Raw genomic sequence first — 27928 nt, forward strand, 5'->3', positions numbered from 1 at the left:
ATGCATTCTGCAACTGGAAGTTCCCCTGGTTTTTAAGGTTGGCAGTAAACAGATTTTTTGGAGAAAAAACTTAAAAAATGAGGGTATTAAAGTCATAGGTCTGTCTCCTCACAATGGAAAAAGGAAAGGGTGGGCTTGAATTACTATGTCAGGCTAAGAGGGGGAGAGATATGGTTCCTTTGAGTCAGAGTGAGGTTACTATGGATGCCTCTCATGTATAGAACCATAAATATCTGGCATGAGGGTACATGTATGTTCGCAAGTACAGTGAGTAATGCGCTTGGCGTAATAGTACTGCGCCTACCACAATTATATTTGATTCACCAAATTATGGCAGCTCTACGTGCATTTCCTCATAAATCCAATGCAATTGTTCGGAAGGCTGGTGTCATTTCCAGTGGTTGTCATATGAGTCTCTATGCCCAGTCCTTTAGGCACAAGTGTGCTGTGCCTATTGTTACTGGGTGAAAGGGGAACCCTGGAGCTACTGCCTGGCTGGGAAGTGGTTGGTAGCTCCAGGGTTCCCCTGCATCAGTAGGTGCAGCAGTGCTTGATTTATAATGGAACACAGGAAGGACTGAGCGCAACTATACAGAAGTTCAAGGAGGGCATTTTGAAGCAAGTACGTTTAGTGAAACAGCTGAGAAATTTGATTGATGATAGATTTTTTTTTTTTTAATGAAAGTGCCTGCAGACCAACACTGCTTTTTTGTTCAAGATGCACAATTAAAATTCTTATTATAAAAGTCCTAATGAGGACCGAAACGTTGAATTCAGTATATGAATAAAAATTGTATACTTATGTACTATTGGAAGAGTCACTTACCTCCCTCAGTGAAGTGGTGGATGGCTGTGGTCAATGTGGCACTGCTGACTATTCAACAGATATATATTGCCAGGGAAACAACCAACGTGAAAAGCTTTGGAGCACTTAGAGCCAACCAAAAAAAAGGCTGCACTAAAGCTGGTAATACATCATCAGAATTGGTTGGCCAGTCACATGGGAGCTTAGACCAGTGAACCTACATTCATAGTGGATCCAGGATTATCAGTCGAAATTGAATGAAGGGGCTTGATCTTTCAAGCAGACAGCTTAAATGAATGTAATCATATAAAGGAGGCCATACACATGTATGTCCCCTTGGTCGCTATCCATCACTTCAGACTATGGACTGATCTGTTTGAGTAGTGTGCAGTTAGCCCCATGTATAACCAACTTTAGAAGCTGTTAAAGAAGCTGCTGTAGGTTTAAACATTTGACCCCTCTAATGTTTCTTCTGAATAACTCATGCATTGGGAAATATGCATTTAGTTTTGTATCAAAATGTCAACTCAGTTTTCTTACTCGAGCAAAAGTCTTGACTTATACATTATTGTGTTATACTATTGGCTTTGTATTGCTTTTGGTATAAGCACATTTCCACCCAGCCTGTTGTGTTCAATAAAGCCTTAGATTAAACATATTCAAAACTGGTAGTTTTCTGTAAAAGAAGACTTATAGCATAAGTTAGACCCCCCCCCAAATCTTGAAGGCAATCATGAATAATATATATGTGTAATCCTCTTTGGCTCCTGCGCACGAGGGATGGGCATGTCCTAACGGTCTCTGCCGTAGGGGGGGCATAGCCAGTCGCAGCCCTGCAGTCATACAAGCAAAGACAGGCTTCAGTTTCCTATCAGGTCAGCCGAGCTGCTGATTGGTTCCTATCCTACAGTACAGTGTGGTGAGTGCCGCAGGCCCCCTGCACAGCTAGGAAAGTAGGCAGCAGAAAGGGGAACAGATGGGCGGGACTTGTATGGTTTTGGGGGATTTCTCAATAATAACCACAATCCTTCTATAGATATATATAATGCACTGACACATTCTTGTTTTTCTCACAATATGTTGTCATTGATATAAAATGCTTTTTTTTTCTTATTGCTAAAGGCTTAGACTGAGAATTGCATGCTAGCATTATGTCATATGGTATATGCAGAAGTTATACTAGGTAAATCATAGTTACTAGATTGCAGTAATTAGGGCAGCCATCCATTGTCATGGGTTACTACTCCCAGAGGGCCCCAAATATTCATCCATTTCTCACCTGGTTCCCCTGGGCATAATCTCTGTTTTTGCCACCTCGTAATACTTCTTGTGTTAGGGATGGAACATACCTCCATTTGAACACCTAAAGGACAGAACACCATCAGCCAAGTGCTACAGCAGGTACTGCAAATAAAATGAGTACTATAAAAGTACCTGATTCAAACAACTGTTTTCTACCACTGTGGGGGGGAAGTAACAGTTTAGACTTCTGTAGGGGCTTCGCGTTTTTCGGCGTCTTTACGAAAGTTGCGCAAAGTCGCGATTTTTTCGTAGCGTTAACACTTGCGCGCAAAGTTGCGCCTTTTTCGTAGTTAAAACTTAAAAGGTGCGACGTTTCGCGCAAGTTTTAACGCTACGAAAACATTGCGACTTTGCGCAACTTTCGTAAAGACGCCGAAAAACTCGCGTTTTTACGCAAAAATCGTAAAGACGCCGAAAAACTCGCGTTTTTACGCAAAAATCGTAAAGACGCCGAAAAAAATCGCAAAATTACCGATCATTACGAAAAAAACGCAATCGGACGCATTCGGCCCGTTCGTGGGTTAGTAAATGTGCCCCTTAGTGTTGCTGTTTATAACCAGGTACTGTACATGCAATACTTTGTTATTAACTTGAGGACAGTTTCAAGTTACATGTGCCAGGTTGGACTGTGTAGAAATAGCTCTGCAATAAATGACAGGTTTTGTAGATTTCCCTATCTATAGTACTGGCCTAGTTGGGAGGCTTTCAAACGGCTCTGCAAGAGTGGCATGCACTACAGGTCCAAAGGTTTTCTGCCCTGTATATGGATTGGTTGGCTGCTTTCCAAACAGTTTGGTTTTCAGTCAGAATTATTGTAGGGCCAAAGGTTCCTTTACTAAAGAACAAAACAAGCTCTTTATAAAAAAATAGTTTATATAAGCACAGGTATAATATACACTCTCAGGAATGACTGGCAGTGATATCTGCATCTAACATTTTATTCTTTGAATTTCAGAAGACACTTCCAAGATATATTTGCTCCCACGATCTAAACACCATGCAGTACAGGCAGGTTAATTGACTCCTGGTAATACTGACCATAGTGAATGTAATAGGGAGTGAATGATATATTGCCTTTGCCAGCACTGTATAAATAAAGGAAAACAGAAATGCTAATCATCTGCAGTGAGACGCAACACTCTTCAAATACAATCACATCATCGTACTTGTGTATTTAGAAAGCACTGTCACATACTGTGTACTCTATGCATGCATGGAAAATGCTTTGGCTGTGTCAAGCAATGTGACTACAGTAGTTCCATCCGTTTTGAAAGCGCATAGTAAATGGTTTTACGTGACATTTTGGAAACTGAGGTTAAAATGATTATAATAATGCAAGAATGGTAAGACTATATAGAACAAGCTGGGCAATATGTTGCAGCACTGTTTATTCCAACACTACATATATAGAGCAAGCTGGAAAACATACCAAGATAGAACATCAATAACTATATTTAAAATGTATACAATTATATTTAAGTTTAAATGCCAAGTGTTAATACACAAGGGGAAGGAGGTCCATCTCCCACAGAGATTACAAGTCTTAGTGGGCTAACAGACATAAATAGGAGGCTGTGTGCTACGATATGCAGTAGTAGAGGCATTGACTCATAAGTGCAGAATTTGAACCAGATGTTATGCCAGAGCTCTAAGAGTGCAGCAAGAGGGAAAAGAGAGATGAAGCTGAAAAAGTGGGTGGTGTGACCAGGTGGTGGCTTTGAGAGGACCATAGGATTTGGCCAGTAGTTTATGGAGACAAGAGAAGAGATAGTGATGTGTAAAGTAATGAAGAGCATGAAAGTCATGAGAATTATTTTCTAAAGCTTTCTTAGTAAATGGGAAGCCAATATAAAGATTTCAAAATTCATTAGCCCATTATTTTATAGGTGAGAGGAGGATTCTAGCAGAAGGGTTAAAGGCAGACTGAAGGCAGAAGAGGTGAGAATTAGGTAGGCCACTTAGTAGCAGGCTGTATTAGTCTAGCTAGGATAGGATAAGGGCATTGATTTACAGAGCGTGTCTGGCACTGGCCCCCATGGCATGTTGTATCTCTTGCCCCCCACCAGCTTGCAACCCTCTCACTCTCATGCCCCCTTCCACTCGCCCTCCCCCCGCTTCTTACCTTATGCCACCCACATATTAAGGGGATTTAGTGACAAGGTAAGAAGAAACCCAGTATTCGGCTAAATTGTGGATGTCAAGTGTGAAATTGAGAGTTTGCATTAGAGACTACAGGTATTATAATAAATCTAAAGGGATTAGAATAGAAAAGTGGCTTGGCTTTGGCAACTCGCATGTACCTATTGCACGCTTAATATGAAGTGATAATAAATAAAATATTATTATTGCAACTTTTATCCTAAATGCACTTTTTTATACAGGACCTATTCCGGTCAGCTACATAATTTGCATGGCATTCATTCAAAACCACTGAAAGCGTAAGGTAGAATTTAAAGTTATTTTGAAAGTAAATGTTGAATATTTGTGTTTTAGTTTTCTCACTCTTGACATTAATCTCTGATACAGAGATAACTGGATCCAATTGTTGAAATACAAATAAAATCATTGACAGAAAATTAAAGGAGAAGGAAAGGCTAATAAAGCGTTAATCTCAAGCTGCAGGCATACCTTCAGTTGTCTCAATAGTGCGCTTAAGTCTCACCATATTTCGCCTGTTCAGAAGATCAGACGCGTCATAGGGGAAAAAAACGCTGAGCTCTGTAAACAAAATTCCCATAATGCCTCGCTCCTACTCCAAGACCCCTGTACATGTGCAGTTTGTAAGACTATGAGGAAGCTTCCTGCTGTATGGCTAAGGGGGGGAGGGAGTTCTTAGAATTCTAATGGGAGGGGGGAGCAGAAGAGGAGAGAGCTACTCAGACTCTGGCACAGGAAAAAAGGAGACAAGAAATCTTATGTTTCTTTTGATAGAGGACTCTTTCTTTGAGTGCTTATGGCTGTATTTACATAGACCTTTCTAAAAAAGTTTACTTAGTTTTTACCTTTCCTTCTCCATTAAGTGAGAAAAATAAAAAGCATTGAGCCAAACCATTACTTTTCTTGTGTAATGCAAATGTTGTTGCTGTGGCTTAAGCTAAATAGAAAATGTTGGTACCTGCAATATCAAGAGTTTCTATAGACGTCCGTGTATTACTGAGATGAAGTTTCCATCCTTCCATTATATGGTCATTGATGCTTTCATACAAAAAAAAAAATGAAAGCATCAAAAATATAACCAGTACTAAGCACAACTGTAAGGTTAATACAATTTAGGAGAATATTAATTTATTAGAAAGGACATAGTCACTATGTGTATGTTCCCTTAAGCATACAGCTAGTGATAAGAATTATTTTCTAAGTAGTTCCCTAAAAGGATTTCTGTTATTGGCAGTTTACCATAGGACCATAGTCCCCAGGTGTCCGAGCACCATAATACAGGGGACATGGCAGGGGCACAGCTAGGGCATGGTAACGGCACAACAGGGTAAGGGCTTAGCCCAGGGCTAAACAAATCTGCACATGTCTTTTGAGATGGCCAGTAAAAAATTGGCATAAATATCCATAAACAGAGCAAAAATAACTTTACTAACTATAATGGTAACTTGACTAACTTGACTATATATAGCAGGTTATATTTTACTATATATATATATATATATATAATATAATATAATATAATATAATATAATATATATATATATGTGTGTGTATAGGACCAGTTATCCAGAATGCCAAGGGTATTCCAGATAAGGGGTCTTTCTGTAATTTAGATCACCATACCTTAAGTGTACTAATAACACAATTAAACGTTTATTAAACCCAATAGCAGAGTTTTACATCCATTTTTTTAATCTTATTTAGGATCAATTACAAGGTACTGTTTTATTACTATGGAGAAAAAAGGAAATCAGTTTTAAAATTCTGTATTATTTGATTAAAATGGAGTCTATGGGAGACAGGCTTTCTGTAATTCGGAGCTTTCTGGATAATGGGTTTCCGGATAAGGGATCCCATACCTGTATATAAAATAGTCTGTAGGGTGCACACCATTTGCAACAACAAAACCTGGGTGCTAGTACTAAAAAAATGCACTGGAACAAGCACAGCACTCCTAGGATTTAAAGAATTGTGAGCAAAATGTAAATACAAAAATAGAAAGGTTTATTACTCTACGTTTTTAGTCTCACACAGAAACCTTTGTCTGGAGTAAAATCTGGAGTTTGTTTTTCACTCCAGACTCAAAACGTCAAGTAATAAACCTTTTTTTATTTGCATTTACATTTTGCTCACAATTCTTTAAATCCTAGGAGTGCTGCCCTTGTTGGAGTATATATATATATATATATATGACTTGGAAACGTAACTTTTACTAAATTAAGTAAAGAGAATAACAGGTTTATCACCTGCTTCACAGCACAGTTTATGCTTAAATTTCCAGGCCGTTTAGCTCATAATCCAACAGCACAAATTATATCCACATGAATAATCACACAGGAGGGTACCTCTCTCTGATAATATCATTTACATCTCATCTAAACGCAGATACAGTTGCCTCTCACTAAAGTAAGGTTGGCACATATTAATACTGGTATGGGATGTGTTATTCAGAGACTTCTTTCCAGAAAGCTCAGAATTACAGGAGGGCCATTTCCCATAAACTCCATTTGAACTGATGAATTTGCATTTTTAGAAATGATTTCCTTTTTTCTCTGTAATAACAAAACAGCACCTTGTAATAAATCCCATCTAAGATGTAATTAGCCCTTTTCAGAGGAAATCCTATTGACTTTATTAAGGGTGAAGACACATGGAGATACTAGTAGCAGCTACTTTTTCATGGCTACTAACTCCAAAAAATACCCTGCCATAAACAATACTGAAAATTGCCTCAACTAAAACACACAGAGACAATTATCAGTAAATGATCAGCATTGTCTGTTTTAGTAGCCACAACAAGTAGCTGCTACTAGTAGCGCCATTTGTCTTCTTCACCGTAATGTTTAAATGATTTTTTAGCATACTCAAGGTATGGAGATCCAAATTACAGAAAGATCTATTATCACATGCACATACATGTACAATCGTACACACATTCATACAAATTTAAATTAGCATTAAAAGCTACAAATTCAGTGGCTACAATTAGACATTACTCCATTGTAGTTTCCTGTGACCAGCAGCTCTGTTCTACTTTTCTCCAGCCTCCTGCATTAAATTAAATAAACAATAACTTGTATAACTGCTGTTCATACATCAGAAGGGATATGGAAGGGCAATATCAATGTAAAGGAAGCTGAGCAAAGTAATTTATAGATGTATTGGGAGAATTGATTGTTGAGTGATTATGAATTACATAGATAGACCCTTTGATGCGTGAACAGAAAAGCTAACTGGAACAGATAATGGGAGGCTACTACTGTATGTGCTGATTGATTTTCTGATTAAAGGGGAAAGAGCAATATAAACTATGTGTCAGAGAGCAGTCATCTAATCAAGAAAGCAAATATATATTTTTTTTAAAAATCTTACTTTTCTTTTAGCATGGGTGATGTTAGTCCCTGCCTTGATGGTGACTGCACTATACTGTTCAGTATCTGAGATACTAAATCCCCGGAGACTCAGACAATGTTAAAAGTGATGGAAAAGGAACTTGCAAATATATACAGGTATAGGAGCCCATATTCTGAAAGCTGTAATTTACAGGAAGGCCATCTCCTTAAGTCCATTGTAAGCAAATATTTCCTTTTCTCTGTAATAATAAGAATACCTTGTACTTGATCCTGATTAAGCTGCGTAAATCCACATTGGTGGCAAAACAATCCAATTGGGTTTATTTAATGCGTAAATGATTTTTAACAGACTTTTGGAGATCCAAACAAAAAGATCACTTGTCTGGAAATCTTATAACATTCCTATGATCAAAGTAGTGATTTCTAGAATTGAGAGCAATAACCAATTTGAGGAGATGACTTCTATAGTTAATAACATCCAACATCCTAAAGAGATATGGGACTGATGGGACAACTACATCAAATGAAAAGATCAATAGGAAACCCAAACAGTAAAAAATATATATTCTGATATTCTGAGAAGACATGAATCCATTATATTTCTCCCATACTCTTACACAACTTACAACAACTTACTGTACTTCTAGCAATACTCAGATGTGTTCTAATCAAAGCTAACATTATTTATTGTGTAGTCATTTCTTCACATTGTCAGAATGTCTGCTCTTTATGTAAGCATACTGTTTTTATTCCTACAACTGATACTGCTGGTATTCTTGACAATATCAGTATATGTCTGTCATATCTTTATATTTCTCTTGGGAAAGCAATAAAAACAAGTTCCACACAAAAAAAAAAATGTTGTTATAATCTAAGGGGGACCCTGAACAAAAGTTGGTCCTGAAAAAGGCCTTGAACCAAAAACTTCAACAACTACTGATCAAGAGATTGCATCACTGTATCCTTCATTTCATGCTCAAGTAATTATTAGGTATGGCCAAACCTATTAATTATACATATATAATATATGATTCCGAATACGAATCACTAAATCCGATAGTTTCTGATGTTTTCAAAAGTCACGAAAATTCAGTTCATTTGAATACGAAGATTTCGTACTTAAGATCCAAAAGTTTCATATTGAAACGATCGTTTGCGAATGGCGATTCGATAGTCACAAAATTTTCGTAAACGGCGGGAAAACCTTTCTGACTTTGAACCTTCAGTGCATGATTTTGGAAACCTCCCTTGGACTCAATGGCACTCTGCAGCTCCAACCTGGCCCAAGGAAAGTCTCCCATAAGGCTCAATGGCACTCTGCAGCTCCAACCCGGCCCAAGGAAAGTCTCCCATAGGGCTCAATGGCACTCTGCAGCTCCAACCCGGCCCAAGGAAAGTCTCCCATAGGGCTCAATGGCACTCTGCAGCTCCAACCCGGCCCAAGGAAAGTCTCCCATAGGGCTCAATGGCACTCTGCAGCTCCAACCCGGCCCAAGGAAAGCCTCCCATAGGGCTCAATGGCACTCTGCAGCTCCAACCCGGCCCAAGGAAAGCCTCCCATAGGACTCAATGGCACTCTGCAGCTCCAACCCGGCCCAAGGAAAGTCTCCCATAGGGCTCAATGGCACTCTGCAGCTCCAACCTGGCCCAAGGAAAGTCTCCCATAGGACTCAATGGCACTCTGCAGCTCCAACCCGGCCCAAGGAATGTCTCCCATAGGACTCAATGGCACTCTGCAGCTCCAACCCGGCCCAAGGAAAGTCTCCCATAGGACTCAATGGCACTCTGCAGCTCCAACCTGGCCCAAGGAAAGTCACAATACCGAAGCTTGAATGAATCCAAAACTTTTGTACTCATTGCAACAAATACGATTTTGTTGCGCAAATTTTCCCAAAGTACGGAAAAGTTCAAATTAACGAAAATATCACAGAAAATATGCAAAAGTTGTAAACTTTAGAAAAAATAAAATATTTTTGTATTCGGACCTGTCGTACCCCATAGTGTCCATATATTTTTGTAGTGTATGCTGTGGTGTCATAACCTATGCACACTGCTATAAGCACACACCTTGAGAATCAATTGTGCAAACACAACTATCCATATATGCCAACATGCACTATAATCGTTCTTAGCAGAAAAGAAAACTCAGGCTAACTGCATAACAATGGAGATGCACAATAAAATAATCTCTGCTGGGTAGCACAGAATTGCTGTCAGTGCAAACTCCGCTCTCCCTGGAAGCTTTTGTTCTTCCTTAACTTTGTTTTTTTCATGTGGCAGTTGGAGTAGCTCTATAAACTAAAAATCTGTCAGCTATGCATTGCTGTAGAAGCGCTAGTGAGGGGTTATAAAGGAAGACAAATGCAAACACAGATGATGGCTCCTTATTCCTAGCACACAAATTCTCTTCAGCCATCTGTTCGGAAAGAAAGCAAACCACTATGTGTCTGGATGTACTTGCAGGTTTATATTCACACCAAATATACTCAATGATCATTATATATCTAAAGCAGGGAGTAGAGGTCCCTTTTCTTTTTATGGTTCTGAAAAGAGCCACAGAAAGCGGTTGCTTCCAGCTCTGCTGATTGCTACCCCCATTGTGATCTCTCTTCTGTGTAAACAGGACCATATTTCCAGGTCTTTGCTGAAAAGTACACTACAATAAGGCAAAATGTAAGTACAGGGCTTCCACTGTTGTTTGTATTGCTACTATTCTACCACCTTGGGAAAATCCCTTTAGTAAGAGATTTGCATGTGATTGGTGAATGGAAGGTTTGCTCTGAGCTTAATTAGGACTTACCAACTGCATTGTGGGCAAAATACATGGAGCCTCATGCCTGATTGCACCTTGCAACATTTAGTAAATGAGCCCTGTTATATCTAGTGTCTTCAGTAAGTCTGGTTCAGGTCCATACAAATTAGTCCAAGAATTAATTTGATTTACCTTACACCAACAAATAAGGTTTAGATGGGATTTTGTTTACTAAAGGTAGGGAAAGTTTTTCTGTATTTCACAGTTGTTGATATTTATGGCCATGTTGCTACTGTATTCCAGTGGAAATATATTAAATATATTAAATCTGTATGTCATTAGATGAGAACCAAGATATATTACAGAAACAACTTTTGCAACAAAGTAACATTTTGTCCCCCTGTCAGACAGCCCACAAATTAGAATTCAGGCAAGTTCAATGGCACATTGATCCCATTTCATCAGCTTGTCAGTGGCTTGTGTAAACTCAAATATAATTGCTTTTGCTAAGGGAAATGCTAAAAATAATTTGGATGCATACAGGCAGCACTAATACGAAGTAAAGAAATCAAACGGTACTTGTGTGGGGAAAATAATGCTTTAACTGGAAGTCCTAAGCTGCATAAGGGGAAGGTAACTGCCTATAAGGGCCCACCCAGGACTGAAATACAGAACAATATAATGCCTCTGTCTGCCTATCGCTGCTCATAATGTTAAAGGACAAAGAGAAGCTAAATCCCTGGAGGTGCCAAGATTTTAGGGTAACGACACATGAGGAGTTTAGTCTATGACAACCTCAGATCCTCTTAGAGAGGCCTGGAAGTTAGAGGGTTCTAAACAGTATCTTAGCTGTTCCTAGCCCTACACTCTTTTGTACAGAGTTCTCTAATAGTGTTCCTGGAATGTTTCAGATTCAGAGTCACAGCTCTAAGTGCTCCTACCACCACTGGGACTATTTTAGCCTCCACATGCTCTCTAGTTCCTTTTTCGGGCCTTGGTAGTTCTGCAGCTTCTCATACTTCTTGATATTGCGGTCTCTTGGCTACCACTACATTACTATTACATTACCGCCACTGTATTCTGGTCTTTGTCTATTATTAGGGTGTCTCATTGATTGGCCAGTGCCAGCCTGTCCATCAGAGATGTTTTGCAGGTGACTAATCTCTCCATGGGCATTATCTTTAAGCTGGTTATACTATACATGTTAAGATCTGCTTGTTTTACGAGGTCACCAAATGATCTTTTCCCAGTGTGCCCACCTAAGGTGGGCAATATTGGACTAATTTGAGGGCCAAGCGATCAAATTACAATGACAGGCGTAGGAGCCAATGGACCAAGGACCACATCGTTGAGCCAATGCAGTCCCTGATCCGACGGGAAAATACCTGCTTGATTTTTAGCCAGATAGCGAATGAGGAGGCGCGTCCACATACAGGGACAGATAAGCTGCTGAATCAGTCTAAAGAACTCAAATCCACTGCTTTAATTTGCCCATGGATGCCCACCTTTAGAATGGGACACATCTCCATCTTACACCTGGAACTGTGACCTGCGGTAGTCTGAATATGCTCTTCTTTTATTCTTATTATTTACACCATGTGTTTTATTTTTTACTATCTTTAAAGGGGAGTATTCAGTTTCTGAATACTGAGGATTCAGTTACTAAGCAACATGCTCTTTTTTTTTATCGCTAATCACTTGTTAAGGGTATGTTATCTATCTGAATATGCATAGATACTGGGTTTATGCAAGATATACACAAGGTGTAAAAGTAGACCTCCAGCTCTCTGGGGGCACAAATATCTTAAATTACTGTCTAACAACTAAGGTGAAAACCTTTCCATCAGGAAAACTGCATAGGCTCAAATAGGATCAGCCTGTTAGCACACACACAGCAGATTTAACACAAAAATGTTCTGTGTGTCGTGAACCTAAAGGTGGTTAATTGATCATAGAAGGACCCTGGCTGGGAACCCAATAAAACAAGTGAATAGTGAATATATATATGCCACAAATAAAAAGAGTATGCTCTAGAATGGCCAATTCTAAGCAGCTTTTCAATTGGTCTTCATTATTTAATATGTTATAGTGTTTTAATTATTTGCCTTCTTCTTCTAACTCCTTGCAGCTTTCAAATGGGGGTCACTGACCCCAGCAGCCAGAAAACTATTGTTGCGTGAGGCTATAGTTTTATTGTTACTTTTTATGACTTATTTTTGTATTCAGGCCCTCTCCTATTCATATATCATGTGGACTCTAGCAACCAGATAGCTGCTAAAACACCAAACCCTTTTAACCTATACTTAAACCTAAAGAGACTATTAAATTCCTATAATCATTTGTGGTGATAAAAAATTAGGGATGCACTTTTTTTCTGATTTGGGCGAACCCCGAATCCTTCATAAAAGATTTGGCCGAATATTGAACTGAATCCTAGCTAGCATATGCTAATTAGGTTACGCAAGGGTTAAGGGTGAAGACACACTGGGCTACTAGCAGCAGCTACTTTTTCACCGCTACTAAACTTCAGAAAATACCCTGCCATAGACAATACTGAGAATTGCCTCTGCTAAAACACACATAGAGACCATTATCAGTAAATGATTAGCATTTTCTATTTTAGGGCTCTGGCACACGGGGAGATTAGTCGCCCGCAACAAATCTCCTGTGTCTCGGGCGACTAATCTCCCCAGATTTCCATCCCACCGGCGATTTATACGCAGCGGCGCGATTTCAGTTTCCTCTTGAGACAATTTGCGCGATTTCACCGAAATTGCGCTGCCGCGTATGCCATCCCACCGGCGATTTACATTTTCGCCGGTGGGATGGCAAACCGGGGAGATCAGTCACCCGCGAAGAGGGAGTTTTGTCGCCGGTGACTAATCTCCCCATGTACCAGAGCCCTTAGTAGCCACGACAAGTAGCTGCTACTAGCTCTGTTTATCTCCACCCCAAATGTTAAAAAAAATTTACCTTCCATGTTTACATGAGAAAAAGTCAAATGATTTTTAGGATTCAGATTTGGTTCGACCAGGAGCGTGAATTCGGCCGAATCCGAATCCAGGCGAAAAAGGCAGAATCTTGGCCGAATCCCAAACCAAATCCTGCATTCGGTGCATCCCTAGGAATAATCTGGTAATCTCAAAGAATAGAGACCATGCACACTTTGGCTATGATGAGAATATAAATGCAGAAAGGTTCATCGACTGTTACGTAAAGATGCTAAAGCCATGTATATCAAACTTACTTTGGAGAACAAATTAAAACTTTTTAAAAGATAAGCACATACTGTAGATACACCCACATCAGAGGTTCTAAAGAAAATCTTTCATCATGTTGTGTTCAACTTGTACTTGTTGCTTAGATGTACATGTGTCAGTAGGGGCCAAAAAAGAATGAATTGTGTTTCATCTGCGCCCCCCTGTGGGGGATTTCAGGAGAAATCCACCAAAGGAGAAAGCAGGGCAAATCCCCCATGTGTAGGTGCCCTTACAGCTTACGACTGTTGCAGGGAAATGGGTTGGCCAACAGCTGGAAGGCTGCAGATTGGACACGTAATGTAATTACTAATATTATAATTTTAAGCAATTATAAGAAATCCTAATTTTAAACAATAATAATATGTAATTTGTAATTTTTCCCTACACTTTCTAGACAAAGGACACTGAGTTTGGGTCTGAAGGGCAAATGGCCTGTTTGCTAAATGGGGTTAGTATCATCTTTTGTTATATAAATTGATATGCTGTAGAATTTCTCCAGACGATTAAATGCCAATGTTTTATGTGCACCATAAATCAGACGTTGGCACTGTTCTACTGCAGCCCTATGGAAAAACTCTCCTCTGGCTGGAACTAATGTAATTACCCATAAATTTGTTTTTCATTAAGTTTTATCTGCAATAACTTTTAAATGCAATCACAGACCCCAATTTTAATCAGCCGGAGTTGTTCTACACGATACCCATTAAAAATAAATAAAGATATATATATATATGATGTAACTCAGTCATGATATAACTCAGCAGTGTTTGCGGCCACAGGTTACTGATAATGAATGATATAAAATGACCTTTATACAGATTATGGAACTTATAGTACATAGGCTTATACTTGAACCAAGTGAAAAAGGACCTGTGTGCAGTTAACAGATTTATCTCACTAGATAGATTTAAGTAGCTAAAAGATTGCAAGCTCCTCATTTAAAAAATAAAAAATAAATCTAGCTTTGCTTAAGGTGGCCACACACCATCGGTCGCACGAAAGATCGTACAATCAAACACAAACCGTTCAGGGCTGAAACGGCAGATAAGGAGGTAGAAACAATAGGATTTCTACCTCCTTCTCCCGATTCAGCTCTGAAGGCAGATTTTGGTCAGGCGCCTTCTATGGCGCCCAATCAAAATCTTTTAACTGGCCCGATCGGCGAGTCGACCGATATCAGCAGGTTCCTGCGATATCGGTCGTCTCGCCGACTTGCCATACACGCACCGAATATCGTACCAAACGAGGTTTCGTACGATATTATCGGTGCGTGTATGGCCAGCTTTAAAGCCTCTGATTTACTCCTCCCCTTGACCCAGTACATCTGGGCACGAAGAACTGAACTAGAGTGTTATCCCTTCTGCTGTCTTCAGTGAGTTGTCTGGCTATCAACTGTGACTGATCTGCTAACCATTTACTGGTCACTTTCTGCTCTTACTGTACTGTAAGGACCAGCCTTAGCCTCTCCACTTCTCCTTCCAAGGCTCTCACCACACTTCCTATTGTTCTATCGCATCCTTCCAATCTTCCTCCTCTTTGCTTCCACCAACTAGTCTAATGCTACTATACACTGTGCTACTATAAGCTGTTCAGTTGTAAGCTTTGGTCAATACTACGACCTAAATGTCAGGGTATCATATTAAATACAAATTTATCACCCTAGCAATCATAAATTTTGGACTTTTTTAAGGTTAACTAAAACCATATGCATATGTCTATACTATTTTCTAAAGCCAGCAGCCATATTTATATTCAGTTAAGTGCACCAACCCAAAAATGCTAATTTTTAATTCCGTACCTTCCTTACTCTATACCTGAGGCCCCCAAAAATAAGCAACTACTTTGAGGCCACTGGGAGCAAAATCCAAGGGGTTGGTAAGCAACATGTTGCTTCCGGGTCATCTGTTGGGGATCTGTTCTGCACCCAGAGTGGTGAACTGCTCTCGTTCTAAACCCAGATCTTGGATCTTCGAATTCTCTCAAATTTGCAGCAATAATCCAGATCTAAATATCATCTTTAATGTAATTTTAGAAAACAATCTTTAAAGGGCAGACCAAAGCAGTGTGTGCTTTCCATTTATTTTCCCACATATAGTTACATTCACAGCACATTCCATAATGCTTGCATAAGCTGAGGCGTTCTAAATGTTACCAATAGTCAGCAATAGCCTCACCCTCTATGACAGCAAAAATACTGATGTTTTCATATGGCTAAAAATAACTCTACATAAGTGGCAATGTTTGTGCCAGAATAATGCTAGCCAAAACTTGGTTGTGTAAGCAGATATCCTAGCATTCACATATTATTCCTTATCATACTCATGCAGTTGTTTTTTACAGACATACAAAATTTCTCTTGAAACTTCTTTTTCAAACCAAGTTATATCTTACCTCCTTTAATACCCTTCTTTACTATGTCCTGTATCAGTGTATTTATTGTTCATTATACCCAACCTCTCTGCATCTGCTCTATTTGCCTTCTGTGTTTGTTTTTCCCTCACTATTGTCTCCCCTTTGTTATACTTAATGAAAGTTTGTGCTCCTTGTCTGCTTATGTCACCTCTAAGCAGTTACATAGTTACATAGGGTTGAAAAAAGACCAGTGTCCATCAAGTTCAACCCATCCAAGTAAACCCAGCACACCTAACCCACACCTACCAATCTATACACTCACATACATAAACTATAAATACAACCACTAGTACTAACTGTAGATATTAGTATCACAATAGCCTTGGATATTCTGATTGTTCAAGAACTCATCCAGGCCCCTCTTAAAGGCATTAACAGGATCTGCCATTACAACATCACTAGGAAGGGCATTCCACAACCTCACTGCCCTCACCACGAAAAACCACCTACGCTGCCTCTTGCCTTCATTTCTATATATTATGTCAATCACTGAAATTCAAGACACCTTTTCGGCTCAATTTACATGTTGCTTCTTGGACCCTACTGCCCCTATTATTTTTATTCTGACTGCAGGTTTTCTCCCTGTTTTCTTTACCATGTGTTATTTCTTTGGTTTTTTTTTAGCTATTGACTTCTGCTTCCAGCTTCATACACATCTTTAGGTTGTTCTTAGTGTCAGTTTTTAATAACATCTGTTTCCTTATTGATGCCTTTGCTTTGCAGGTATAAGCTTCCTATAGGCTTACCCTCATGTTATGTTCAACCTTAATCCTCTTACTCTTTTATTCTACCTTAAAACAAATCAGGGAGAGACAGTCCTTGGGTGGCACTACTTTTAAAATGGAAAGCTAAATCATAGTTTCTCTGTACTTTACATGACAAGGCCAGTTTTAAATTACTGGGTCTTCCCCAGAGCACTTGAACCCATAACAGCACCCCATTTTTATATTGTTAACCCGCACACACATCTGTTAGAATGTAAAAGGATGCAGAGCATAATAATGTGTTTCCCCATGCTTTCATTTAACCATAACAGCTTGTATAAGAATCAAATAACCAGGTCCATAACCATGTAACTCCATCAGCTTTCTCTGCTTGTCCAACTATCACCTGACTTCTGCCTTCCTTTCTTAGCCAAAAACCCTACCAGTGGTACCAGTATCCTCCTATGTTTAACCCAAAACTTTAGCTCCAATAGGAACTTCTCACCGGTTTGCTGTACCTACTGCCTCACCAGCTCAGGTCACCGAGCACCGCATAACAGAAAAGTGAGAGACTCTCTTAGATCTGTCTAAACCTAATGTTGCCGGAATCTTGTGCATTAATCACCACCCCAGACATCTTTCTATGTTGCAGCGGGTCCTTTCTGATTTTCCTACTTGTAACATAAAAGCCTTTGTAGCCCAGGTCCTGTTGCCCTTGTGTTTTACCTGTTCCTCCTAATATGCATGTAGCATATTACATACTTTTCTTACTTTTTTCTGCTTTTGCTACATTTATTTGTGGCTCTTTACCATACGATCTAATTAACTATAGGAAAAAATATGTCAAGTAAAATTGCTTGCTAGTTTCCATGCGACATAGATTCTAGGTAAGGATCCCGAAAGAAAACAGTGCATATTATATTTTTAGTAAAACAAAATACTGTCAGTTTTTGTGAGCCATTTTCATGGTGCTTTAAATTGAAGCTATAATAAAATTACTTCTGCATGTAAAGCACGCAAAGCATTGAATAAAGTATTACAGGGTTGTCAAATGTGTAGGATACTTTGGATCATTTGTTGTGCAGTGGAGTATTTTTAACCTTACTTCATGTGGCCATAGTATTTCATGGCACAACTACTTATGTTTTTCCTACTTAATAATGTTCCGTTTGAGCAGAGCACTGGAGATGAAAACTGAATGGCATATTGTAGATGGGGCCTTACCAGCATTCTGTAAAGTGGAAGAATAACCCCCTCCTCCTGCAAATCTATGCCCCTTTTAATTCAGTTTAAAACCTTGTTTGCCCTTGCAGCTGCTGCCCGGCATTGCTTGCTACAGCCAAGTTTATTATCTGCAAGGACTCAAAGGTTTTTTTCCATTATGGATTTGCCTAGTGCAGTCCCATTAGGGGTATAAGTGGCTTGCATATTTTTACATCCCAGGTGCATGACCTTACATTTATCCACATTAAATCTCATCTGCCACTTAGCTGCCCAGATTGCCAGTTTACTTTTTTGCAAAAGTTAACTTTTCAGAAAATCTTAACAAGTGATGCCTTGCGCTTAGATACAATGTTCTCAATGTTCAAATGTAATTAAATAAATGGGATTTTGGCCGAGAGCCTAGCGCAGCTGCACACCTGGCCGACATCTTCCCTGCAAGTGAACAGTCTTTGGGTCTCTGTCGATACGAACCCTGCTTTTACATGCGCAGTTGGTGGTAGCAGGAAATCTGCTTAAACTCCGCATGCGCAAGCAGGGTCCGTGTCAGTGGAGAGACCAGAAGACGGCCAGGTACGCAGCTGCGCTACTCTGCTTCTTTAGGTTGGGGTTAGCGATAGGGACAGTTTTAAAAGTTAGACAATATGCGATAAGGGAGAGGTGAGGGGGGGTGTTAAGGGGGCTTTTGTAACCTGGGGGGTATAGTTCTCCTTTAACAAGCTACACCGGCACTGAGATACAATTGTAACTAATAAGCTAAACTGGTCTCTTGGGGGAACTGAGACTTGCAGCTTAAAGGGCAATTTTACATTCATTAGCAAAACTGTAATAACACATAAAATGACCCCAGAAATGTGTTCAAACTTTAAATAACCTGCCAAATTTAGTAAAATGGGAGTGGTATTTGGGGGGTGTAGTTGCAAAAAAAATGGGCATGGTCAAAAAATTCTGCCTCGCTGCCATTTCTTTCCGTTTTTCAAATGTTGGGAGGTATTACAATATATAATAATACCGTTTTTAGTATTGTTATTATTATTATTATTATTATTAACAATATGTATTTAAAAAAGTGCCAACATATTAAACAGGGCTGTACCCTAAATGGGTGTATACATTAAACATACAGATTCATATACAAAACAATCAGTAACTTATACAAGAGGTAAAGAGGGTACTACCCAAACGAGCTTCCAATCTAAAATTGGGAAAAGGGGTTAAAATAAAGTAAATGTGGAAGGGTAGAGAAAGGTTAAGCATTAATTAAGCAAAAGCAAAGAAGTACATTTATGAAAAGGAAAAAGAAAAATAGAGAATATTAGACCTCGCATGATGGGCAGTTCACTATTCGTTAATAAAGGGTTTGCAATCCTATCATTTTCACTTTATGCTAGGGTGAACATTGCATGCTGCAATAATTACCTGAAGTGTCAATTCTACTTGAAGTCATGTAGTTATAAAGCAGTGCACTTGTTTAGGAATGTAATTAACTTTAACAATCAGGTAAAACTGTTTCTACCCATGTGATGTGATATTACATCTTGCAGTGGGTTAATATTTTATATCCCTTTATTGCCCTGACCAGTTGCCATCGGAAGTTAAATATTTATTCAAAAAACCCTTGCATAGTTTTTACACAATATACAATATGCTCCGAGCACAAGAAAGTTTAGGTAAGGTGGCAGAGTTGCAGGCATTGGGGATGCTATCTTGGGTGGCCAGCGCCGGATTTCTACTGGGGGTGCCCCGAGGCCGCCCCCATTCGGCGCCCCCTATCCCTCCCCCTGCGCGACTGCGCAAAACCCACCCCGCCGCCATGTGAACACGCATGCGTGAACAACCACCCCTCCCTCCCGTGCCGCAGGACCTCGCATGCACCAAAGTGGAAACATACAGAGCAGTGGGGAGAGGTCCTGATTGCTTCGTATGGGAGCAAAATTTAAACACTTGCTTGCAGCGGGCGGCCCCTGTGTTTGTGCCGCCTAGGCCCCGGGCCTTTGTGGCCTCGCCACAAATCCGGGCCTGTTGGTGGCAGCTTCCTGAGGGTTGCCCCTGAATGCAGAATGACATAGTATTGGATAGTGAATATGGGCTAATGTAGTAAAAGCTGCATTGTTTGGCAAAGGTCTAGTAACCCACAGAAACCATTATGATGCTGGCTTCCAAACAAGTGTCCACTAAATGCTACCTGCTGATTGGTTGCTAGGGGTTACTGGACAAGCTCTGTAACTTTTATTACATCACCCCCTTTAGTATGTAATACAGAATGAGCTTTAGTTGTGGTCAAGCCCCTAATGCCATGGAAAGTTCTCCAACCCCCACTAACTCGGTGTATCTCACCCAAGAAGCCTATGAGGATGAATCGCTTTGCCAAACTTCATGTCTGTTTGTACTGCAATGTTAGGGTGTCTAACCTAAGATTTTATTTTCTAATTGCAAAACTTTATTTTGTATTCTTAGGATAAAACATTCCATCTCATTTGTGACTTCTATGTGTAAATAAATGTAGGTAGCAATAATGTTTTGAGGCCCCTTAAACCCTAATTTTAATTAAATATTTTCAAATGTAGTCCATGCCCCTTATCTGTCCTGACCCACCCAGTTTCTGGTCAGACACACCAATCCAACTAAAACCATGCTTACTTTCAGCGAATCCCTTCCATTTCTGTAGTTATTTGCCACCTGTCCAGTTTTGACCCAGGCAACTCAGTTTTTGCAAGGGCTGTCTGGGTAAAGACTGCCTGTCTGTTTTCTAAATTAGGAAATCGGAACAGGACTCCTCTTAAATGATGCAATGATTAGCCAATTGCTGAGTGTGGTTTCATAGGCCCACCTCCTTGATATCATTGCTCCGCCTACTTCCCAGAATATGGGAGTAAGAGAGAAATTCTGTGCTAATTACAGAAACGGCTTTGTAAAATAAAGGGAAACCTCTGCAACAGTAATCTGAGAGGGGCCTGAACTGAATATGCCAAGCTCTGCGAACACACTACATATATACATATAAAAGCTGGTAGGTAAGTCAGAGCAACTTAGAACAGACATTGACACTCTCTGGCTTCCTTATACTAAACATGTGCTGTGCTCATTTTACTCGTGGGAATCTCTTTTGCATTACAAATAAAATCTAACACATTGCAAAGATTTAATCTTCTGACACACATTGTAAGTAGGGAAAAGTACTTTATTCTTCAGTTACTAAATAATTTATGTTTAATTTCTATTTATAGCCTGTAGTGTCAAATCGAAAGCTTAAGAAAAGCAACTTAGGAAACACAAACATAGAGGGGTAACCTACCAGTTAATAGTTAATGGGAAGTAATATTATCTCTTTCTTTTTGAGGGTTGGAAGTAGTAATATCCATGAAGTGCTGGACACAAAGCCAGAAATATTTGGGCCTTTGTTAAAGGGGTGGTTACTTTTAAGTTAACATTTAATATATTATAGTATAGCCTATTCCTTTGCAACTTTCAATTGGTATTTTTTTTTTTATAGTTTTTTATTTTTTTGCCTTCCTCTTCTGACTCTTCAGCTTTCAGATGGGGGTCACTGACCCTGGCAGCCAAAAACTAGTACTCTGAGGCTATAATTTAATTGTAATTGTTACTTGTCTTTGTATGCAGGTCCTTTCCTATTCATATTCCCGTACCTCATTCAAACAGCTGCCTGGTTGGTAGACCCTAGTAACAAGATAGCTACTGAAATACCAAAATGGAGAGCTGCTGGAAAAAAAACTAAGTAAAAAAACGTAAAAATGAAAAAAGAAGACCAATTGCAGATTCTTAGAATATTAATGTTTACATCATACTAAAAGTGAATGTATTAGTAAACAACCCTATTAACCAAGTATAAGTAAGTTCCGCTTTTAGCAGATAAGTGCTTGGGCAGGGAAACATTTCCCATACAGACAGGGAAAGTCTTTGTTGTGCATTCATACTAGGTATGACCATTCAGGAGTTGGTAGCTTCATCCCTTTTTTTAGTAGGGCTTTTTGTGTTCCTGCTAAGGCTACGGGCCAGGACTTTGACACATGTTTCTATATTTGCTCTTAAAAGGCATATTGGCCTACATGACTCTCAAAGAAAAATGTTCTTTCCCTGGTTTAGTAGAAGGGCTATAGCTGCCTTGTACATTGGGGCAATTATGAGTTGATCTGGTTTGGATAAGCAAAGAAACCATAATCTCAACAATTTACCGTCCTACTCCCCCTGAAATCTGGATCTCCCATCCCTTCCCAATCTCCCTTGGTCACAAATTGTAATAGTAATTTTTTAGAAATCCATTTGGTGCAGCATCGATCAGATATGTGCAGGGCAGGTAAAAGGGTTTATTGTAAGCGGATAACATACATTTGTTGGTCAAACTTTAGGACTTGATGCCATTTTCTTTGTTTCCTATTCAGAAGGATTTCATAGAAATATGAATACACACAAAACACAAATTAAGAGGATTGTAAAGAATCCAATAGCACTGTATTACAAATAATCCTCCTGTGACATCCCCATGGATGTCTGTGCTTTCTTGAATGTTTTTTAAAGATTTAATATGTAACATGCATTGCTCTCATGTTTAGAACCTGTTCTCCAGAAGCCTATAAGTATACAGACTGGCACTGCCATTACCAATAGTGTCCTATTAAACCAAACAAGTCTTTGCCTTTTCCTGACCCGCTTTATTATGTAACAAGACAATACTGTATACTTTAAGTAAGCTGCGTAAATTCATGCTAACACCAGATTATTCCAGGGTCCCAGGTTACAGATTCTATACCTGAAACCTATAGTTAGGGATAACCTTGCTGCTTTGAATAAGACCTCTCTCAGTCATGGTTTCTGAGCTTCACCGATGTAACTGTCTAGCTATGATATAGCCATTTATACCAGAGAGACTATTCACAGTTGGTGCATATTACATATGCCGTGTAACAGTTGGTAATACAAAGAGACTGTCTGACTGGGGGCAGTAGCCATTTGCTTTGTAGTCTTGGTTATGACTACAAAGTTATTGCTGCCTCTGGGGCTGCATAATAAAGATATTGTCTCCATGGCGGCCCTGGAATCAATAGAATCACTGCAATTCCTTATCCTTAGTGGATACATATATTCAGATTGCTCACAGTACTAAAGGCGCAGGTGATCTTTGTTCTTTTTGGTGTAGACAGCCATCATGCAGCTGTAATTCAGATATTTATGAACTTATGATAAGATTTTACAAAATGTATATTGCCGTGTAATGTGCACAGTGAAATCTGTATAGGCTGCACAGTGGATTCAGCTTTGAACGACATGTAATGAGGAGGTCCCCAGGCCTTTTATGGTACATTCGGGTAGGAACGCTATTTCATTCAGCAATGGAATATTATTTGTATATTTTAATTTGATATTTATGTACCTTGAGCTTAAGGTATCCTTTGGTGAATGTTTGATAAGTTGAGAATTATTATTTGATACAATCCTGGGGGAGCCCATTAGATCCAACTTCTGATCTTGATTTTTGCAATATAAACTATTGTTCAGACAGAACCCACCTGCCTCTGTTTTCACTTAGGGATATAGACTTGAACTGTCTGTGCCTACAGATGCCGCTTAAGCAGCACAAGACTTGACTCGTACATCCCCTTCAGTAGCAACTTGTGCAGTAATTGTGTTTGTCTTGTGGACCTCCATTAATCAAAGACATCTTGGATCACAGGTTGACGCATGAGCCGGCGGCCAAGTGTATATATATTCCAGTTTTGTAAGATTCTTTAATAGGACATTTAATATCTGTTAGGTAAGTATCCATTCTGTGGAGTCTAGCAATCAGTGACAAGCAAGCCAACTATAATTTTTCTTACCCACAGACACTTTGAGCCTATATTTGTAGGTGGGAAAAGGGGGAATGGTATCCCTGCGCACTAAAAGAACCAAATGAGAACAGGAGGCTTTGTACCCCCTGGTATACCTTCAGGTGTGCAGAAGTTGTGAAGGTGGGAAAACAGCTTCTAGGGCAAAAACAAAACAATTTAATAGAGAAGTCTGACTGCCAGAAAGTTTCTCATCAAGCACTTGTTAGCCACCGAGCAACTCTCAGAGATGAGAAAAGACAAAGAAGCCCCATAGTGTTTCACTTTAACTGAGGCCGTGAACAAAATGTTCCTTTACTGCCAGAAGGACCCTCAGCATGTTGATTAAAGTAACTGCCGTACCCCTTTCTGGCAAAATAGGACTCGCCATACAATGCCTCACTGTGTCATAATGAAAAATCTCTTTCTTACTTTCTTTCTGTTCTAAATTCCTGCTGGTTTTGATGAGATGTTAAAGCTTTCTGTTTTCCCTGACCTGCTGCGGTAGACTTCCATGCTGATACCAACGTGATCGTGTCTGTCTGACCAACCCTCCTTTTGCCTAGAGGCATAAAATCCACCGAAATGACTTTCCATCCACATGCAATCAAACCAGGACATCGGAATCTTATTTCTTATATACAAAACCATTCTCAGAAAGTTTAATAAAGTGTGTTTTTCTAACTTTGAACCTGAATCCCCTTAATATATGACCTTTCCTGCTTCTTTAGAGGTTTAATATAGAGGACTGAAAAGCCACTCATAATGATAAACACATATCCTTAGGTCTGCTGTCCCAGCCCAGAGGTACAGAGCCACCATCGGGGGGGGGGGGGGGGGGGGGGGACAGGGGGTCCGATTTTTTTGGGCCCCGTGAAATCTTCATCTGTAAGGGGGCCCAGTTGTGAAAATTACACAAACTACGTAACTTGCCTAGAAACTTAAGTAACTTGTGTATCAAGCAAAAGACAATGCAGAGAAGCTTTGCAGGGACAGACTCCACTGATCTCCAATAAATTAAAAAACTTAAGGTAAATTCCACTGCCCCCGATGAACTGACTGACTTATTAGCACATTAATTAGTACCGTATTTTTCGGACCATAAGACGCACTTTTTTTCCCCCAGAAGTGGGGGGAAAAAGTCCCTGCGTCTTATGGTCCGAATATAGCCTACCGATATACTTTAAAAAAATGTTTTTACTTGCCCATGTGGTCTCCGCAGGGCCCTCCTCTATTTGCCGGCGCTTAGCTATGGCGCTGTGCGCATGCACAATGACGCGCATGCCCATACGCATGCGCGTCATTGTGCATGCGCCAGAGCTAAGCGCCGGTAAATAGAGGAGGGCCCTGCGGAGACCACACGGGCAAGTAAAAACATTTTTTTAAAGTATATCGGTAGGCTATATGCTGGTACAGATGGGGGCAATATGTTGGGTGAAATATGTTGGGTGCTGCTGGTACAGGTGGGTGAAATATGTTGGGTGCTGCTGGTACAGGTGGGTGAAATATGTTGGGTGCTGCTGGTACAGGTGGGGGGCAATATGTTGGGTGCTGCTGGTACAGGTTGGGTTTTAATGCACATAAAATATTTTAGGACACTTTGTTTCAGAATCTTTTTTTCTTCATTTCCCTTCCCAAAAAATTGGTGCGTCTTATGGTCCGGTGCGTCTTATGGTCCGAAAAATACGGTAATTGTATCTATTTATATGAGCTGCTTATTATAGAGTAACATCAGTTGTTTATATTGGGATCTATTTACTATTCTAAATCAACCATGAAGCAGGGAAAATACTGGACAGCAACATCGTTGGACCCCTGCGCTTATCCAATGTATGAGCTTATATATAAACTTCACTGACACCCCCCCCCCCCAATTAAAATACTGACAACTTATCACATTATTTATTTCTACTATTTTTATGAACTAGGTGGGAAGGGGTTAAACTTAGGGCAAACTGCACTGTAAACCCAATATAAACTGAATGACTTATTTGCACATTACTCAGTGGAACTTATTATATGAACTTCTCATTATAGAGTACACTACACTAGCTATTTGTATTGCACACACAAGAGGTGTAGGCAAAAATGTTGTTTTATTGCGCTTATTGGGTGCCCCATATAAATAACTTGTGCAGGGCTCCTGTCAGAAGTTCTAAGGAGAAAGAGTGGAGTTGGTGGGAATTCTGCCAAATTATATTATGTCTGATTCTGTAGCCCACCAGCCTTTGCAACCCCCTCTAAAACCCATTAGGTAGTTCTGGCATTTATAGTTGAGCATGCTGTACCCGCTCAGACAGTTGCTAATCATCCTCACCGCCACTAGAATGGCCATAGCTGATAAATGGGAAACAACTTGCAACCCATCCTTCTCTGCGGTTGCACATAGAGTTAATGGCAATAAAAGCTTTCTTCTTGATTGAACTCAGAGGCTTTCTCTTTTTATCCTGGGTGGCACAGTGGTTCAGTAATCAACATTGCAACCCTGCAGCAATGGGTTTCTGAGTTTAATTCGTAACTTTCATTCATTCAGACCTTAGTGCACTGTGTGAATGTGATGGAAAATTCAGATTGTAAGCTTCGTTGATACTGAAGTGAATCATAATCAACCTCTGTAGTCTGTAAAGTGCTGCAGAAATGTGCTGGTGCTGTCTGAAAGATGGCTAACAGATTTGTTTAGAAATCATGTGTACTTATTTGTTTCAATTGAGTGAAAGTTTCATACTTTTAAATTGAAGAAAAGCCTTTAAGCAAAACTATTGATACGAACGACCACTAAATGTTTTTCCTACTAACTGTAGAAATGTTGATTATTAAATCATTCTCTTGCCTTGGGCTCCCTCTATTGGAATCACAGATGTAATGCAGAGTGCATTAATATCCCAAATGATAAATGCACCAAAGGAACAAAGAGCATTTTTTTTTGCAGCATTTTGTTTTTCTCTTGTTTGGTGGGCCTGGGGCACATATGTACTGTGTAACCCCATTATTAATGTAAAGCTGTTTAACCTGTGGATGCATGGCCCTGCACCTTCCTTACTGTATACAGTATCTATCCCACAGTAGCAGCCCATTTGCAGACCTAGATCAGAAAGGATTAATTATTTACCTTCCCGGTTATATTTTGGCAGTGCCCACATTTACCTGTTCTGTGCTACATCCAGTCCATGATCTACAGAATGCCAAACCCCACTTATTCTCAGATTAACAAACCTGGGGAGTATTGCAAAAATCAAAAGGTTCGGAGAGATTATAAATTTTGTAGTTAGCAGGGGTTGTTACTGCACGTTTTGCCTAGTGTTGTTGGGAAAAGGAGTTTTTTCTCCAACATTTGTTCAGATACTACAAAACCATACGGGTTAATTTATGATCACAAGGTGCAGAAATGGGCTTATAACCTCACCTTTTAAATTGCCATTCAGGAAACTGCAGCCGACAGTATTTAGAATTAAAGATCCGCAAACATCCTTATCATTTAATTCTATAGCAGTCAATGGATTTGAATGGATACCACTCTGTGTTGCTTGTGACAGGCAGTTTACAGACTATCCAGAATATCCATTTTTGTTTGGGGGCAAAAGCTGCCTGTCACCAACTGTTTCTATTTATGTGAATGACAGGCAACATCCGGGGGTATCAAGTGTTTTCCAGCTGGCAAACAAACACTACCTGTGGCATTACCATTATTCGCCCCCAGAATGCAACAGTGTTCTCTTTGTTCTGCGACTCTGCTGTCTCGTACCAATCTTCCAACAAGATTTTCTCAATTTGGCTCTCAAAATTCCTAAAATTAGCTTAAAACCACACCAAAGCCTCAGTTTTACCCAAAAGATTCAGTGTGACTGCAATTATGTATAATAAACAGCAAATTGTGCTTTGAAACAAATATAAGTTGAATATACAAGAAACTTATTGGCTTACTTACATTAACTGGGTACTAAAATGTCTTTTTTACTGTGAAATGGAAGCTAAATAAATCCATTGCATGTTAAATTGTATCTGGTACTGGTTTTGTCCCACTGTAATCACAATTTCCAATGTTAATAGCTCCAAACACTACCTTATATTTACTTTGCTTTTCATCAGTGTTGGTCTGGCCCACTTGATACCAGGAAAACTCCCAGTGGGCCCAGGTGTCAA

The 27928-nt window shown here is 39.6% G+C and overlaps 1 protein-coding gene across 1 annotated transcript in view; it reads left to right on the top strand.

Moving 5' to 3' along the window:
• Positions 1 to 27928, top strand: part of macrod2 (MACRO domain containing 2) — a 1296131-nt gene that overhangs the window by 13135 nt on the left and 1255068 nt on the right. The gene's annotated exons all lie outside the window — the stretch shown is intronic.

The sequence above is a fragment of the Xenopus tropicalis genome, chromosome 5, assembly GCF_000004195.4.
Source record: "Xenopus tropicalis strain Nigerian chromosome 5, UCB_Xtro_10.0, whole genome shotgun sequence".
NCBI lineage: Eukaryota > Metazoa > Chordata > Amphibia > Anura > Pipidae > Xenopus > Xenopus tropicalis.